The 20,069-nt window shown below is 33.2% G+C and overlaps 1 protein-coding gene and 1 long non-coding RNA gene across 5 annotated transcripts in view; one reads left to right on the forward strand and one right to left on the reverse strand.

Moving 5' to 3' along the window:
• The window catches only part of RANBP17 (RAN binding protein 17), a 365,039-nt gene that overhangs the window by 88,816 nt on the left and 256,154 nt on the right, over nt 1-20,069 (forward strand). The window lies entirely within an intron of this gene.
• The window catches only part of LOC143664103 (uncharacterized), a 35,783-nt gene continuing 22,994 nt past the window's right edge, over nt 7,281-20,069 (reverse strand). The window contains exons 4-5 of the long non-coding RNA XR_013166317.1: nt 18,681-18,760; nt 7,281-7,621 (exon numbers count right to left, since the gene is read on the reverse strand). This is a non-coding gene — a long non-coding RNA (uncharacterized LOC143664103). The remainder of the gene's footprint in view (nt 7,622-18,680; nt 18,761-20,069) is intronic.

Genomic DNA, 20,069 nt, shown 5'->3' on the forward strand with positions numbered 1-20,069 from the left:
AGAAACGAAAAAGTGGACATTACAGCCAACCCCACTGAAATAAAAAAAGGACTAGAATAGGATACTGTGGACAACTGTATGCCTATAAATTAGATAATCTAGATGAAATGGATAAATGATTGAAAGCACACAAACTAGCTGCACTGATGCAAGAAGTAGAAAAACTCAGCAAATCAATTACCAGTAAAGAGTTTGAATCAGTAATCAAAAACTTCCCAATAAAGAAAAGCCTACAAGCAAATGGCTTTGCAGGGGAATTATACCGCTCATTCCAAGAGAACAACTCCAATTCTGCTCAAACGCTTCCAAAAACTCAGAGGGGGGAACACTCTCTAATTCATTCAACAAGGCCACCATCACCTTCATACCAAATCCAGATAAAAATATCTACCATGAGAAAAGAAAACTACAGATCACTATCTCTTGAGAATATAGATGGGAACCTTCAATAAAATACTAGCAAACCAAATCCAACAGCATAATAAAAGAATTATATATCAAGATAAGGTGGAATTTATCCCTGCTATGCAAGGATGGTTCAACATAAGAGAATCAATTAGTGTATCACATAACATTAACACAATGAAGGTAAAAAACAACTGATCATCTCAGTTGATGTAGAAAAAGCAACCCCTTCTTGGTCAAAATATTTAAAATACTAGGAATAGATCGAAAAGGTAAGTCCTGCAACTTCATTCTTCTCTTTCAAGATGGCTTTACCTACTCGGGGATCGCTTTTTCCATTTCTACAAAGAAGGTTGTTGGAATTTTGACTGGGATTGCACTGAATCCAAAAATTACTTTGGATAGGATTGACAACTTAATGGTATTTAGTCTTCCAACCATGAATACGAAATGTTCTTCCATTTATTTAGGTCTCCTTTGATTTTTTTTTAACAGTGTTTTGCTGTTTTTGGGGTGCCAAGTCCTCTTCATCATTGGTTAGATTTATTGCTAGATATTTGATTCTTTTACTTATTATTGTGAGTGAATTTAGTTTCTTGATTTATTCCAATTGTTCACTGCTTTTGCATATAAACAACTTATTATATAGCCACAGTAATAAAAAAGCATGGTATAGGCCCAAGGACAGACATATAGACCAGTGGAATTGAATTGAAGGTCAGAAATCAGCTCCCACATTTATGGCCAACCGATTTTTGACAAAAGGGCAAAGACCACTCAGTTGGGAAAGAATAATCTCTTCAACAAATGTTGCTTGGAAAACTGCATTGCCATTTGTAAGAAAAAGAGGAAGGGGGAACTCCTTCACACTATTCACAAAAATCAACTCAAAATGGATCAAAGACATAAATGTAAGAGCCAGAACTATGAAACTTGTATATGAAACTTAGATAAGCATCTTCAGTGCCTTGTATTAGGCAGTGCTTTCTTTGACTTTACAGCCAAAGCACAAGAAACAAAAATAGAAATAGATAAATGGGACTTGATCAAATTAAAAACTTTTGTGCCTCAAAGGACTTTATTGTAAAAATTAAAAAACACCTGTTTATTGTGAAAATTAAAAAACACCTAACCCAGTGAGAGAAAATATTTGGAAATCACATATCTGATAAGAATATATAAAGAAATCCTTTAGCTTAACACCAAAAAAAAAAAAAAGCCCTAATTGAAAAATGGGCAAAAGACTTGAATAGACTTTTATCCAAGGAGAAATGTGATTAGAAGGGATAAGTTTAGTTTACATATATATAAAATATATGGAACTAGACTACACAATGAACCCTAAATTTAACCATGAACTGTAGTTAATATTGCAATTGTATGAATGTGCTATCATGAATTGTAACAAATGTTCTACACTAATGCAAAGTGTTAGTAATAGAGTGGTACATGGGAGTACTATATTTTATGCATGATTGTTCTGTAACCCTACAACTTCTCTAATAAACACGAAAGATGTGAGAGCTAAAAGTATGTAACTCTTAGAAGAAATCATTGGTATAAATCTTCATGACCGTGGGTTGAAGGAATGAATGATATATTAGAACATTATCAATAAAAACACTATATTAAGTGAAAGAAGACTGATACACAAAAACCCCAATATTATATGATTCCACTTATATGAAACGTCTGGTATAGGCAAATCTACAGAGCCAGAAAGGGAGATGGAAGATTTGAACACTCATGGCTGAAGAGTGCAGAATTTCTTTTTGAAGTCTGAAAAATATTCTAAAAATTTTGTGGCAGTGGTTGCACAACTCCATGAATATACAACAAGTGAATCATATTCACTTTAATTGTACACTTGAATGTGAATTTTGTGTAAGTGAATATCCTAAATTATGTGTTACAGACATCATACAGTAGACGAAAAGTGATTTTTAAAATGTACAAAAAATTTAAACAGGCACATAGAAAATATTCAGATGGTCAATAAGCATATAAAAAAGATACTCAACATCATTAGCCATCAGAGAAATAATAATTAAAGTATAGTGAAATACCACTCACTACGCTCTCACTAGAGTGACTAAATGATGGTGTAGAACACATGAAACTAATATGTTGCTGGTGAGAGTCTAACTTGATATAACTGTATTGGAAAACTGCCAGTGTCTACCCAACAGAATTGAATTTATAAATCCTCCAAATGACAAAGAGTGTTCATAGCAGCTTCATTTATAATATCCAAGAATTGAAAAAACTGTGTATCTACAACAGTGAAATGGATAAATTAATTAATATATAGTCATGCAATATAGTAAAAAGCAACACTAAAATAATTTACGTTCTGTGTGAAAATTTGGATGAATTTAAGAGCCATGATAAAAATTTAGATGAATTTAAGAGCCAAAGATACTTTACTGTATATACATTATACCTCAGTGTCTCTAAAAATATTATTCATAAAAATCTGATGTATAATTGGGAAAAAAAGGAAACTTGTCAATAAGAGAATAGATAAATTATAGAATATGCATAAATAGAATCTGTGTAGCAGTTAAAATGAATGTTAAAATGAAAGCTAAGATTATTTTTGATCAAATAAAAGAAACCTTCCATAATAGCAAAAGGAAGAAGTTGAAGGATACATTCTGTATCAAATATGTTAAGTTCATGAGTTCTGTATGTACTAAATTCTATATGTAGTAAAAATATAAACATGTCCTTGGGATAGGTTAACTCTTCAGGATAGTGGTTACATTTGGTGAAGAAGAGGAATGGGATTAGAGAAGACAGCACCAGAAACTTCAGCTCTTAAATTCAGCTGTATTTAATGTTTTATTTCTTATCTGGATGGTGAGTGTGCATGAGTTTTTTTGTTTTTTGGAACAGCTAGTCAAAGATAGTCATATAACTCTACTTAAACAATAAGTGGGATGGCAAAAGACATAAAGGAGATCAATAAGACAGTAGAAGAGCATAAAGAGGAATTTGAAAGAATAAATAGGAAAATAGTAGATATCTCAGGATCTTCCAAGTATAGTATGTCATCTTCAAATAATGAAAATTTTACTTCTTCCTTCCCAAATTGGGTGCCTTTTATTTCTTTGTCCTGTCTGACTGCTCTAACTAAAACTTCTAACACAATGTTGAATAATAGTGGTGACAGTAGATATCCTTGTCTCATTCCTGGTCTTAGGGAGAAAGCTTTCAGTCTCTCTCCGTTGAGTATAATACTGGCTATTGGCTTTTCATATATTCCCTTTATCATATTGAGGTAGTTACCTTTGATTCCTATCTTTTGGAGTGTTTTTATCAGAAAAAGATGTTGAATTTTGTCAGATGCTTTTTCAGCATTAATCCAGATGATCATTTGATTTTTTCCCTTTTGATTTGTTAATGTGCTATATTACATTAATTGATTTTCTTATGTTGAACCATCCATGCATTCCTGGTATAAGCCCCACTTGGTTGTGGTGTATAATTCTTTTAATGTTTTGTTGGATTCGGTTTGCTAATATTTTTTTGAGAATTTTTACATGTATGTTCATTAGGGAGATTGGCCTGTAGTTTTCCTTTCTTATAGCATCTTTACCTGGTTTTGGTATTGAAATGATATTTGCTTCATATTAAAATGAATTAGGTAGAGTTCCTTTTTCCTCAAGTTTTTGGAAAAATTTGAGCAGGATTGGTGTTCGTTCTTTTTAGAATGTTTGATAAAATTCCCCTCTGAAGCCATCTGCCCCTGGGCTTTCGTTGTAGGATTTTTTAAAATTTATTTATTTATTAATTAAAAAAATTAACAACAAACAAAAACATTAACATAGGATCATTCTGTTCTGCATATATAATCAGTAATTCTCAATACCGTCACATAGTTGCATATTCATAATTTCTTAGAACATTTGCATCAATTCAGAAAAAGAAATAAAAAGACAACAGAAAAAGAAATAAACAAAAACAGGAAAAAAAAGATTATACATAACATACCCCTTCCCCTCACTTTCATTGATCACTAGCATTTCAAACTAAATTTATTTTAACATGTTCCCCCTATTATGTATTTTTATTCCATATCTTCTACCCGTCTGTGGACAAGGTAGATAAAAGGAGCGTCAGATACAAGGTTTTCACAATCACACAATCACATTGTGAAAGCTATATCAGTATTCAATCATCATCAAGAAACATGGCTACTGGAACACAGCTCTACATTTTTAGGCAGTTCCCTCCAGCCTCTCTGTTACATCATGAATAACAAGGTGATATCTACTTAATGTGTAACAATAACCTCCAGGATAACCTCTCGACTCTGTTTGGAATCTCTCAGCAATTGACACTTTGTTTCATTTCATTCTTCCCCCTTTTGATCGAGAAGGTTTACTCAATCCCCTGATGCTGAGTCTCAGCTCATTGTAGGATTTCTGTCCCACATTGCCAGAAAGGTCCATACCTCTGGGAGTCATGTCCCATGTAGACGGGGAGGGTGGTGAGTTTGCTTCCTGTGTTGGCTGGAGAGAGGGGCCACATCTGAGCAACAAAAGAGGCTCTCTTGGGGGTGACTCTTAGGCCTAAATTTTAAGTAGGCTTGACCTATCCTTTGTGGGGTTAAGTTTCATATGAACAAACCCCAAGACTGGGGGCTCAGCCTATAGCCTTGGCCATCCACACTGCTTGTGAGAATATCAAGAATTCAACTTGGGGAAGTTGAATTCCTCCCTGTTCTCACCATTCCCTGAAGGGGACTTTGCAAATACTTTTCCACTCACTGATCAAATCACTCTGGGCTTCATTGGAGCATTACTCTGGACAAGCCAACAAAATCTCATGTACTACCCAAGATTCCAAGTACTTATGGTGTTCAATCAAACTATCTACATAAGTTATATTAGGAAATGCAGTAGTCAAAATATAAATTTTGTACCAAATAAACATTTTTTTTTAGTCTCACACATAAGGTGAAATTTTAAAATATTAATTACCATCTATTTTTAGCACCCTGCAATAATGACATTCCTTGCATGAGTGTTTTTTTCTATTTAATACATTTCTGTATATTTGAAATATTTAATAATTTACAAAAAATGGTTACAGAAACTTTAGTTAAATATAGCAAATTTATCCTCCCCCCACCTTGAAATGCTACTGTGACAGTAAATGAATTAGAAAGAAATATATATTAAAAACAAAAAAAAGAAATATATATAAAATAAAAGACCTGAAGCTGGTAACCAGTTGTATAAGTAGTATCTATCTCAATATACCAGAGCTGAACATTAAATGTTCTCAATGAAGAAAGGCAGTAATAGTCCAGATGTGTTGTTCTAAGAACCCTGAAAAGCTCAAAACTTGGAGACACTTAGATAACTTTGAAGGCTAGGGTTCAGTGTGTTGCTGAAAACAGGATCTTTGATTTAAAGTGTCAATTATTATTAGTTGGATTCCCAGAGCCCTGACCTACCCCAGCATTGCCAGAGAACTCCTCTCCTCAATTCTTGTAGGAGGTAAGTTTTTTTATGGAACTTTAAACAGCTAGGAAAGAGAACCCTGTTAGCCAGGCTTAAAACCCCAAAGTAAGGCATTGCTAAAATGCTTTTGGGAGTAAGAAACTTATTTAAGAGAGAGACCTACAGGTACAAAGAATGTGGGATCCCCAATTTAAAAATCACCCTAACGGCTTTATAACCTGTTCTAGTTTGCTAGCTGCCGGAATGCAACACACCAGAGACGGATTGGCTTTTAATAAAAGGGGATTTATTTTGTTAGTTCTTCAGAGGAAAGGCAGCTTACTTTCCACTGAGGTTCTTTCTTACGTGGAAGGCACAGGATGGTCTCTGCTGGTCTTCACTCCAGGCCCCTGGGTTCCAACAACTTTCCCCGGGGTGATTTCTTTCTGCATCTCCAAAGGCCTGGGCTGAGCTGCGAGTGCCGAGATGAGGAATGCTGAGCTGCTTGGCTGTGCAACATTGCGCTCTCTCATTTAAGCACCAGCCAATTAAGTCAAACGTCACTCATTGCAGCAGATACGCCTCCTAGCTGACTGCGGATGTAATTAGCAACAGATGAGATTCACGTACCATTGGCTTATGTCCGCAGCAACAGAACTAGGTATGCTCACCTGGCCAAGTTGACAACAGAATCTAACTAACACATGACCCTACAGTGACGCTTCCTGGTGACAAGTGCTGGTGTGATTTAGCCTTTAGCTATTGATTCTGATAGGTGAACTGATGGTTGACAACTGCCAGGTTTTTGAAGAAAGCCTCATATATGAAATAGAGAGCAAAACAAACAGAAAATAGCAAATTGGCAGAAATCAAAACAAAATATTAATATTGCTACCATGAAAGAAGAACAGGATTATATAAAAATGATAATTCAGAGAAGAAAGTCCTTGAAATTTAAGACATGATAGCAGAAATTGAAATTTAGTGGAAGAGTTGGAAGATAAAGTAGCAGATATTATCCAGAAAGTAGAACAGAAAGTTAAAAATGGACAAAGGAGAAAAAAAATAAGAAAATTAGATGAACAATGCAGGAGGTACGACATCACATTTATAGGCGTTCTAATAAGAATGCTGGAATCCTAGTTGAGAATTTTCTGTAATGACCTGTAAATGGGTTCTTTATTGAAAAGGACTACTCAGAGGTCCAACAAAGTGAATGAAAGAACAACCATATCAAGGTCCAGCATTGTGAGATTTACATCTCCAGAGAGGGGAAAAAGAAGATTCTGAAAGCTCCCAGAGAGTTCAAATAGGTTGCATTAAAAGGATTAATAAAAATTATATTGACCTTCTCAACACAACACTAGAAAGAAAAGACAGCGGAATAATATCCTCACAATTCAGAGAAAAAATAATTCCACTTAAAATTTTATATCCAGCAAAATTTTCAATCAGACAAAGTCTCAAATTTTACTTCTCTTACTTACATCCTTTACCAGGAAACTGCTAGAGGCTGTCTTCTACCCAATTAAGAGCAAAACTCAAAAAGAAAATAGAAGGGAATGGTTGGGACCCGAGAAACTGGAAATCGAGCACCAAAGAGGCAAAGTGGGTTTCCAGCTTGATGACAAAAGGAAGCTCTAGTATGACAGCTATGCCTCAAGTGTTAAGCAGAGGAAGTCGTTGTTTTTCCTTTTCTTTTCTCCCAAGGAACTGATAGATAACCTGATGTGTTGGTCCGTACTGAGAGTAGTTTTGCAGATCTGGAATAGAATTTGAGGATCAATCAGTAATAGGTACATAGAAAACTTAGGTAAATGAAAAAGTCAATCCAAACATGCATACAGTAAAGGAAATCCAGTCATAGGATTATGTAACTTTGTGGTGTATGAATTACATTGTCATAAAAAATATGTATGGGAGTCAAAAAACCATGTCTAAAATTTAAAAATCAAGAAGTAACTATGTCAACATGTTATTTAGAAGAATAGGCAAAAATAAAAAAATAGCTGAAAGTATTAGAATTAGATGTGAGGAGAAATATGCAGGAAAGCAAGTTTTCATTACTACTATTTGACTTTAATTATTTGTTTAATTTTAATAGAAATACAAATTAAATTGGTGAATTATCATATCGTTTTAGACATGCAATGACAGTGGTAAGCCTGTGTTGTCATGAGAGCATAGGGGACAGGTCACTTAACTCAGATTTGAGAATGAGAGAAGGTTTCTGGGAGAGAGGATTCCTAATTGGAGACCTGAAGAATTAGTAGAAACTGTTTCAGGAAAGGAAAGAAAGGGGGCTGCATATTCTAGAAGTAGGAGCAGAATGTGCAAAGCCTCAAGGCTTCTACATGGGAAGAAATCCGAGAAGATTAGTATAGCCAGGGCTTGCACTGTCCCCAGTGATCTAACAGTAAATTCCCAGTAAATGTTTGCTGAGTGAATGAGGACATGTTTGCTGTAGGGAAAGGGTTTTTAGAGTGAGAAGTCTGGGAGAGTAGACATATGACTATTATGTACAGCCCGCTCTGCCTGCAGTAGTACAGCTCTAGACAAGAGCTATAGCAAAGTCAGGCATCTGCAAGCTGGTCAGTTTGTCGTCCAGCTGTGTGGTTTTCTGAAATAACAATCTGCTCTGGGGTTCAGTAACACATAATTAGTAGTAATCCAGTATGCTCAGGGAGTAAGATATGCATAATCAAAATTGTGGCTAATAGTTCCTGTATAGATACTAGAATGTAATTTAAAACTATCCTAAATATAATAGAATCATTCTTAGAGCATGTCAGAGTTTTTCAGTATTTCTTCCTTATTGTATCCATCTTGTGTGTCCATTGAATGCTACTACTGACTTCTTTTATATGGTAGATGCCACCATTTACCGTAATTATAAATTGCCTCAGTTTATTGAGAGCAATTTTAAATAGATTATTGTACTAGATTTTCATTTATTTGATAGAACAAGGTCAATTTAATTTTTAATTCTCACAAAATTAGATTTTAATTTTTAAAATTAGATAAGAAAGAGGCTTATTAAAATACACCTATACATATACACCACAAATATAGAGCTTGCATATGAATATCTACCAAAGGGTGGAAGTCTTAAACTTTGATCTCAAATTCCTTTATTTATTCAAGCCAGCATTACCATCACCATCAGTTTTGCCTAAATGTTCATGAGTTTCAAAAGCTCACTAAGGAGTGAAATTCTAAAAATTAGTTAAAACATGGTTGTTTAGATCTTGGGCTGTATTTTCCTTTAGAAGTAGACCCATACAGAACTATTTAAACTTGCCTGAATTCTGGTCTCCTAAAACAGGATACAGATAATGGAGGAGAAAGCCCCCTTTTCCTTTTAGGATTTGAAATTAAAATAGTAAGTTTGTCTTGGAGATTTTTTCTCTCCCTTTCTTCAGACATTCCTTTTTTTTTTTTTTTCTATTCACTATTTAGAAAAAAATTTTATTGTGAAAATACATATACAAAGAAAAGAAAGAAAAAGCAATAATTTTCAAAGTACATTTCAACAAGTAGTTACAGAAGAGATTTAACAGTTTGTTATGGGTTACCATTCTGTTATTTCAGATTTTCCCTTCTAACTGCTCCAAAACACTGGAGGCTAGAAGGAATATTAATATACTGATTCAGCAGTCATACTCATTTACTAAATCCTATTTTCTCTTTTATATCTCCTCCTCCTTTGATCTTTTTCCAGATCTATAGGGATCTTTAGGCAATTCTCATTCTGACTTTTTCATTTTGAGAAGGGGTTTCAACACTAAAGGATGTGGAGATGTATTAGTTGATAATCTTGGAGAGACTGGATTTCAGGATTTTTAGGTACCCTCTGGAAATTATAGATTTCAGGAAAGCAAACTTAGTGCATGAAACTTTATATTATAGAGTCTCGGTTCGAACTCTAGGTATTCTTAAGAGTTAACAGGAGTGATATTGGTTGGGGTTTAGCAAACCATGGCAGTTAGCACTAACTGAAGAGCAGCCTCCAGAATGGCCTCTTGTCTGTATTTGATCTCTCTTAGCCACTGATGCCTTATTTTATTGCATTCATTTTCCCCTTTTGGTCAGGAAGGCTTTGTTGATCCTTTGGTGCCAGAGCCAGATTCATTCCTGGGAGTCACGCCCCATGTTGTCAGAGAGATTTTCACCCCTGGATCAGCCTTTCTTTTGACATCCTATTCAATCTGTCCCCAACAAAGGGGTTTCATCCTCTAAAATAATCTGTACCTCTCTTTTCTCCGACACACAGTGATACAGTCATACACACACACACACAGACACACATCTACATACACCCCTTCCAAATTTGCTGTTTCGTAGCAGCTAACATTTGTCATCGTCACTAGGAAAGCATTCTGATTAAAGGATGTCATGCTAGTGTGTGAATGAATTCTCCTAGAAAGGATTTGCCTTTTCTACAGAAGGTATTTGTTAATGCACAGATTTTCAGATGATATTACAAAGTGAAGTAAAAAAAAATCAGGCTGTATCACAGTAACTGCTTTGGGTATAGGGACACAGTCTAGCTAAGAGTACACACCTTTGATATTTTTCCGTAGATTTTGCTTTTGTCTCCTGAATCTAACTTTCCTAAAAATTCTGGAATTGCTTATTATAAAGTTCTCAAGGGACTGGAAAGATTCTTAAGCAGGAGAGAATGAAGTCAGGGCAGTAATTTATAAATTGGGTTAACATACACCCAGATTTGCCTACGATAGTTCCAGTTCCCACTTCATTGTCCTTGGATAATTATTAAGAGCTCCACCTTTCATTCTCAAAAGTGTCATTGTTTGTATGATAATTCATAAATATGTGACATAAATAGTTTATGTCACATTTATAAATCAGATCGTAGTAATTCATAAATAGGAAATAAGTTTGTTAAGGCCAGGCAATTGTTCCTTTCTTTCTGACTCTCTGGCTTTCAGAACTAGAGTAAAGCCTTGTTTATAAATGTGAACCAGTGATATATAAGCACACTGTATCCTTGTAATTCTATGGAATGTGCTGGAGTTTGCATAAAGATAGTAAGTGTCCATTAATGTATTTTCCTATCAAAATAGGAATGGGAATTACGTTATTTCAACTTTCAAGCTCCATCTCTCTATATAGATTTCTGAATTGTTTTAAATAATTATGTTACCTGTTATCTAGCTTTTCTCCCACTGTTGAGTACACATATGAAGCAGCAGATGGCATTCTCTCCCTACAATTGTTATGTCTTCCTGTAGGGTATGTTGCTAACAGTTACTGGCAAATTGAGTAGGAGAGCACTTGAATAATCAAACAGAAAAACCTATCAAAACAATAATTTCAATGTACTCTTCTATTAGTGCAATCCACTGTTTATGTACACTGCTCTGTTTCCAGGTACTTGTATATTTCAGTTGATGGCAAAATGTATCTTTGTATTTGATATACAATTTTAGTGAAAAGTATTTTAAAAGTTTAGTCACAAGAAAACTGTTTTGTGCATGAACTTTAAATATGTACTGTGAAAATATATCCTAGCCTATTTTTGTGATAGAGTGTTATTTGAGGTGCTTAGGTTTTCCTTCTTGGTGAGTGGTTTATGCATATAGTCCAAGTTAATGTTTGTACTGTTGGGTTATTTTATTGCTCAGGGATTTGTTCTGACATGATAATATAAACTGTTAAAAAACAAACACATTCTTTTCCTATGTCTAATGGAAAGTTTTGAATTTACAAAACAGACTGAAGGAATAATTATTTCATTTAAATTTGAGTCTTTGCAGTGTAAATGGATTTGCCAAGTTATACCTTTAAATATGAACTCTCTAACTGCATTTAAGTGCTGATTCAAGACTAGAGAAGGAAGTCTGGAGCAGGACAACGTAAGATTAAAATCTTGTCAGCTGTTGGGATAATTGAAATTATGATGTAAGTTAGAGAAATACAGGATGTAAATTGGAGGAATATGGGTTTAGAACTAGTTTTTTAAAACTAGTTCATTATTTTTAGTTTATTAATCAAATATACCATTACTTGACATCAAATTCTATTTGAATTATTTGTAATTCGTTATGCATTCATTCATCAAACATTTACCATCTGCCATGTGCCATGTACTATACTAGTCACTGGAAGAATAGAAAGATGGTAAGTCTTTCTGATTACTTGATAAAGTGCTTGCTTACATACAGAGTATTTTAAATGTGTATTTTCTTATTTTTTTATATTTTATTTTAATGATTATAAGTTCCAAAGCATTTTAAAAGTTTGAGATCTGTGGGAAAACTCACAAAGTAAAACTACATTCAGTCTCAGATTATAAATGATGTTTCTTGGACCATTCTCTTGAGTAACTTGAGTTTGATAATCAAAATTTTAAAAAATTAAGGTGGGATTGTTAAGTTTTCTGCTTCAGGTATATTTATTCCAATTTATATTCTGATGTTTGAAATTTGTCTAATGATTCTAAGAAACTGATGTGATAAAAATAAGTGAAGTATCATGTGGTATGTGAATAAGGTATATCTTTGAAGAGTTTTCAGCACTAACAAGCACTCTAAATGTAATAAAGTTTTAGTTATTTAATTTTACAACTCTAAAATTCCTTTTTCCCCTATATAGTCTGTTGTTTCTCTTAATCATCACTGGGTCTTGTGGAAATCAGCACGAGACAATCTTCCCCTGATGAATCAAAAGGTGTGAGGCACACAAAATAGTATCTTTTCCCTGAGAAAGGATTTTCCATAATTTAAATTATGTCTACAATTCAGGATGTATATATATGATCTTTGCAGGATCTTCAAATTCTGGCTTTTTGGATGTAAGATTGTTATCTTTGGAAATTAGAGAATATACCAAATACCTCAATGACCAGTTGTTAAGATAGGGATAAGAAACCTTCTTGATGTGGAATCTGCTGTCTTAAAAATATTCAAGTTGCTTGAAGGAAAGCTGTGTGAACATGTGTTATTAACTTTGGCATTTCAATGATAGAAGCATATGAAAAACATCTACTGCATTTTTACTAGAAATGTTTTCACCTGTGATGCTAGTGTTAGAATTGGTTATCTTTCTCATTTGTAGTGTCAAAATATCAATGAGAATCTCGTACTACATGCCTGAAAGTATTTTTCTCTTTTCTACGTGTGATTGCTTTAAGTACTTCTTTGAAAAAGAATCTGATGAGATAGGATCCATCCTACTTCTGTTGCAGAAACCCTGAAGTTACTCACTTTGTATAAATAATCTACCCCACATCTTTATATCTTCTTATTTCAAGGACCACTTAACACCTATTAGGTATTATGATGATTTAATGAGCAACTAGAAAGATAAAAATGTCATATTAGCTACAAGTTTATAAATAAGTACTTCTGAAATGTTTCAAAAAAAATTTTTTGCATCAAGTCAGTGATGCCTTAGGTGTCAAATGTTCTCTGTAAAACTGAATAAGGAATATTGTGGATCATTGCACTTTTAATTATTTATTTTATAATTTTTTAAAAATTCTTTATATTAATGATTTAAACTTAGATTTTACTTTTCTTGTGGGATAAGAATAAGAAAGAAATCATAGGTTATTATTGCCAAGACATCTTAGTATTTGAATAGTTAGGTTTAGCCTGAGAGCCTGTAGTAAATAATTAAACATTTTAATAATATTTCCGAGTATATCTTTGTTTTTATATTTTTTCCTCAAATACATGCTATTTATTGCCAATTCATGCTCTCATCTAATATCCAGGAAGAAAAATAAACAAGTTAGGCTTATTGAAAAATAGACTTGAATGTTAAGCCAGAATCACAGGCTATTAACTTACATGTATATAGTATGATTACAGTTATGTAAGATTAACAGTAAAAAGTGTTTAGAGTATTAGAAAAAAAGTGATATGATTTTAATTTTTGTCTTTTTGATATTTAATGACAATTGCTTTCTTTCATATTTTCAATTTTTTTCTATTGTGTATATATATTTAAATTAGTCATTGAATATATATATTTTATATTTTGGGGAAATCCGTTAATGTTCAATGAAACCTTCTTACCTATTTCTTTATTCAGATAATACGTTTAGGCAGTAGTTGTAGGCAGTTAAATGATTAAACAAATGAGAAAGATAACCACTTTTAACACTAGCATCACAGGTGAAAACATTTCTAGTAAAAATGCAGTAGATGATTTTCATATGCCTCTATCATTGAAATGCCAAATATGTGTTTAAATATGTTGTCAAAAATTGTTCTCCAATTATACTTATGTCCTAAGTCTTATAAACTTAAATTCCTCTACATATAGATGGATGTTTTGTGCATTTATTCTGTTCCCACTGATTTTAGAGAAAATTGTGTACTTACTATATTCCTGCTTACTTTATCAAACTAGCTGCCTCTATGTTATGTAATGTAAAGCCTGTCACCACCTTGTGGCAGTAGACCAGACAAATAGGAGCCTCAGTAGAGTAGAATATAATAATGTCTATATTCCATCTGGTGCATTTATTTTTTTTTCACTCCTGTGAAAAGGCCAAAATTTTTTTTAGCCTAAACAAAGGATAAATGAACATTCTGAATAAAGCTCCTTTACTGTCCTAATGATTAATGATCACTGAACACTTTTGAAAGATTAGCATTTTTCAGAGCTGCTAAAAAATATACTGTTTTATTTAATTACAAGAAAGTAAAGGCTCTTCACACTGACAGGTGGTGGAAATTAGCAGGCAGTTTTGAAATTGTGCTGTGCACGAGAAATTAGATCTCATTTTAATTCTGCTTTTCTCAACTAGCAAATGAGGTTAATGCCATACATATTCAGCTGATATGGATGAAGAAATTGATATAAAGTAGATCAACATAGCTACAGGGCTAGATTAATTTATAGGTAAAGAGGCAGTGATAAATGAAAGTAATGTGGTAGTGGTCACTGAACTCCTCTGCCATGAGGGATTCAATAGTGTTTAGTTGCTCATTAAAGGCATTGTCAGGGTGCATCAAATAGAAATTTGAAAAGGAATAGCCAACTAACCCCTAATTATCAAAATACAGAAAATACTAATTATTCCTTAATTAGCTTTTCTTTTAATGTACTGAAATTTGTTACTTTTTGTGTGGCACAAATGGATAGTTATATCAACAATAAATAGGTTGTTTTAATAACTTTCTTTTACCTCTGGGAAAACTACACTCCAATTTTTAATATGCAATAATGCTTCTCTCTAGCCTGTAGGAGATGAAAATTATTAAGTAGCTTTATTTTTTTGAAGATTTTACAGCAGCTTTGGGAAGAATTATTTCACCATGCATCAATTACTTTTAATTGAACTGAATATTTTTCAGATTGTACGAAATGCCTCTCATTTAAGTTTAGTGGTTAGGATTTAAGAAAACATCATAATGAGAATTGCATATGAATTCTGTCCTAATAAGACAAGAATGATTATTTATTTTGAATTTTTAAAAAGTGACCCAATATTTGCCAGGTCCTCTTAAGGGACTAGGAAGAAAGGAAGAAATATTAAACTTCCCCATTTGGGGAATTTCTGATGTTCTCACAAGCAGTGGAGACAACCAATTCAATAGGCTGAGCCCTTGATCTTGGGGGTTGCCCCTATGAAACTTATTCCTGCAAAGGAGAAGCTAAGCCTTCTTATAATTATGCCTAAGAGTCATCCCCAGAGAACCTCTTTTGTTGCTCAGATGTGGCCTCTCTCTCTAAGCCAACTCAACAGAATTATGAATACTAATAGAGTAAATATATGTGAAAGTAAGTTGTAAATATGAAGCGTTGTACATGTCTCCACATTACACATAAAATGAGAATACTATCTTTCCCCTGCTTACCAACTAATTAAAAAGAACAATAAAGTAGTGATTCTTAGTAAGAGGGAAATAAAAAAGAACAATTAAAGTAGTGATTCTTAGTAAGAGGGAAATAAATGGTTTGTTTCCTTGGAGGGTGTAGAAGAGTAGGAGAGAATATGCGAATGGAAGAAAGAAGGTAAGACTGGTATGTTCAGCAGAAGAGAATAGGATTTTAAAAGGTTAGGTGTTGAATTAGAGCAGTGGTGTCCAAACGCGGCCCCAGGACCAGCAGCGTCAATCTACCTGGAAGCTTGCTAGAAATTCATGTTCTCAGGCCCTATATAGACCTGAATCAGAAACTCTGAGGGTGGAGCTTGGCCCTCTGTGTTGTAACAAACCCTTTAGGCAATTCTGATGCTCACTAAAGTTTAATAACCGCTGAATTATTTGCTCCAAGGCAGATGCTCTGTTTAATTTCTTTGTATCATCATAAGGAACAAGGGTTTTTGTTTTAGCCTCATCTTTTCAAATACCCTATAATAGTCATTACCTGAAGCAGATACAGAAATCTGTCTACTTAAGCTATGGGGTCATTAAAATCTGTACATTTTAATCAGTATGACATATTATCAGAAAGCTGTATTCACTTCTGTTTTATAAATCATGACTCAGGGTTCAATCCCAGGTTTTTGGCACAAAAAATAAAAAATAAGTGACTCATTAAATTCAATTTTCAGTTTTTGACCAGGATTGTTTTGGATTCGCCTTAAAGAGATAGGAATGCTTATATAACTAGGTATTCTTATGTAAGAAAATATCGTAAGAATTACGGGAAGTTTTCGTACTATTTGGAGTAATAGCATAACCTTTATAGCTGATTTCTACTCAAGTCCTATAAAGACAGTAAGAATTTTCAATGAAATAATTAATTTTGGTATATGTTAAAATGTCTGCTTTTAAATAAATATTCATAGTTACTTCAACCAATGGCAGAAAGTCAAACCGACATTATTTGGCAGAAGCAAATGTATATAAGCTATATATTGTCATAACTAAGGGTTTTTTATTATCTTATATAGAAATTTTATGCATTGTATTTGAAATATTTCTGATATTTGCTGCATATATATCTTTTCTTTAAAATCTTTAAATTTATGGCTAACCTACATGCAAATTTTTGCCTCATTTATTTTTTCTTTATTAGTCAAACTGTGGGTTTGCAGAATACTCATGCATAAATACAGGATTCCCATATACCACTGTATTATTAACCTCCCATTGGTATAGAACATTGTTAGAATTGATGATAGCACATTTCTATAATTGTACTATTCTCTAGGCCGTGGTTTAACTTTGGGTTCACTGTGTAGTAAAGTTCCATGGATTTTTAAAAAATTTTATTGTTACCATATTTACACTCCAACATTTCCCCTATTACAAGGTATAAATCAGAATGGACTCTCCAGGTGTAGTTTGACTTTGACTTTCAGAGTTATAATGTTCTCTGACTTCTTTTGTAACCCATTTTTCCTTCATATTTTGAGTTGAGAGAAACCAATCTAAATAAAATATATTTATGACATCAAGATCCTTAAAATGGTCATATCTGTTGACTAAGTATTTCATGTCTGGAAGTTTAGCCTGAGGAAGCAATTTGACATGCAAACAAAGCTTTGTGTTCATCCTAGTAATATTTGAAAGTATAAAAGATTGATTAAATAAATTATGATACAGCCATATGATGGAAGTATTAAGTAGACAAAATTTATTATGCCGAAATGTTTTTTATGTTTACCCCCTTGTACTTTTTTGTTCCCTAGGTTTGACCACTCTATCATTCCAAACTTTTTACTTGTATGCAGAAATTTCATTGACATACTATGATGCTTTTCATATAATGTTATGTTAAAAAAGAGACAATAAATTATAAACACATAAATGTTTTAAGTAGTCACTAAAAATGGTTGGAAGAAAATATAGTAAATTTGTTAATAATGCTTATCTTTGGGATGTATACTTTCCCTAGTGCCCTCCCACTTTTTAAAAACTTTTTATGTTTTAAAAACTCATGGATAGATTATCAAAGGATAACCTTTTCTATCAAAAGGGCTAGGAATATTAAAAATTGATAGAATGCTTGAAGTACCCTCTCCTTTCTCCTGTTACTAAATTTAAAGGTTAGTTGAAATTTTTTCTCCCCAAAAGGATGGCAATGCATGAAAAAGATAAGGACATTAGTGTCCAGTGATGTCAATGAAATAAAAGATGGGGGACTGGAAAAATTGTTTATGGAAATCTGATTAGGGAGTGATTATAATAATAATACTTGAAAAGGATTTTAGAGAAGCATAAATGACCTTCATGAATTTATTAGTTTCCTAGCTTCTAAAACAAATGCCGTACAATGGGGTGATTGAAAAACAGGAATTTATTGACTCATAGTTTTGGGGATAGAAGGCTTGCTTCATTTTGGGATCCATTGCTGGTCAGCAATCCTTGGTATTTCCAAAGATTTCCCAATTTCCTTGGCTTGTAAGGACTTCAGCTATATTGAATTAAGGTATTTCCTCTGTTCGATTTGGACCGCCTTAACCAATAACATCTCCAAAGGTCCTATTTACAAATGGGCTCAAGCCCACAAGACCAGGAGTTAGGACCTGAACATGCCTATTGAGGGGGACATGATTCTTTGTCTTATAATGAGACTGGTTATTATGACCATTTGAAATCAGGAATTTATTTCATTCATACTGTGCTAAACAGCGGGTGTTCAACCACAATACTAGGTGAATATGAAGAAGTTTAGCTTTCTTCTGAAAGATAGCTGTTCTTGCAGTTATACCACGTTAAGAAGTTTACATAAATAAGAAATGGTAGAAACAGAATTCAGACCCAGGTTGGTCAGACTCCAAAGCTTTATATGTGGGTCTTGTTTAGGATTAGCAATAAAAGATGTATCCTAATTTATGCTAAGTAATCATTACTACTTTTCTTATTGGAAAGAGATAATTTATCTTTTACTAACCTTACTGAAAATAAGATTCTCTGTTTTTCTGTGTTCCTATTTGTATTGCAGTTGTTTCTGAAAAGTTGAAGAGTGGATTGCTAGTTAAAAGAAAAAAATTACAATTAAGTTCCAAAAGCTGCATATAGCTTCAACTCCTCATTGTAATTTGTCTAGAAAACCACTTCCTTGAACAGCAGTGTATGTAAAAATCCTCTAAGGAGTTTGTTAAATGCAGATTCCTGTACCCACACCTACCCCCCATAAATTCTGACATAACAGATCTTGGGTAGGACCCAGAAATCAGTATTTTAACAAATATTCCTGGTAATTTTTATATGGGTTGTCCCCGAACTAGACCACATTCTAGATGATTACCAAGGAGTAAGGGGTGACTTTGTAAGTCCCCTCGCAAAATATTTTTGGCTTCCTTGATTTATATTGCTCCTTTTATATTTGGCTTAGTAAGACATACATATCGATTCTAGTGCCAAATAAATGCTAGTTAACTAAATGATTATTTGATATCCATGTCTTTGGGCCTTTTACTCTAGACTGTTAGAATAGTATGTGCTAAACCAATAGTTTTGGTACTGTATTTGCAATATATATTAGGAGCCATAAAAATGTGCATACCCTTTGATCCAGTAATGCACGTCTGGAAATTTATTATGAAATTATCAGTCCTCACTTTGTTGGTATTTTTAGCAAATTTAGTATAAACAGACTAGTATCTATTAATGAGGGAATTCTTGGAATGACTTGAGAAAATTTGTGTAGAAGACAGTACACAATATTAAATATGTAATATGATATACAATATTAAATGTGTGATATGATAACTATCTGGAAAAAAGGAGAAAAAAAGGACTAAGAAAATGAGCCAAAATAACCATTTTCTTTATCAGTTACAGAGAATTTTTTCTTTGAGTTTTTTGTATTTTCCAGTATTATATTTTATTAAAACAAAAAGTTAATTTAAAAATAACTGTTTTTTATATCTTCATATATAATTTGATTATACAGATGAAAGTCTAAGGATTTCCAGACTGTTATTTTAGTATACACTGTTTCCCAGGATGTTATGAAGTCTGCCAAGTGCCTGTCAGTTTTGCTGTTCATGGTAAATTTACTGTTTTAAATTTTATGCTGTCCATCATTTTTTTAATTCTTCATTGACTTTAGAGGATTTTATTTTCATGTACATACCTTTTTTTTCTGAATTGTGGTAAAATACATATTTAATACAAAATTTGCCATTTTAGCCATTTTTTGTGTACAGTGCAGTTGCATTAATTACATTCACAGTGTTGTGCTACCAATAACACTATTTAAAACTTTCATCACCCCAACGACAAATCCTGTACCCATTAAGCAATAACTCTCTTTTAACCCTCCTCTCAACCCCTG

The sequence above is a fragment of the Tamandua tetradactyla genome, chromosome 20, assembly GCF_023851605.1.
Source record: "Tamandua tetradactyla isolate mTamTet1 chromosome 20, mTamTet1.pri, whole genome shotgun sequence".
NCBI lineage: Eukaryota > Metazoa > Chordata > Mammalia > Pilosa > Myrmecophagidae > Tamandua > Tamandua tetradactyla.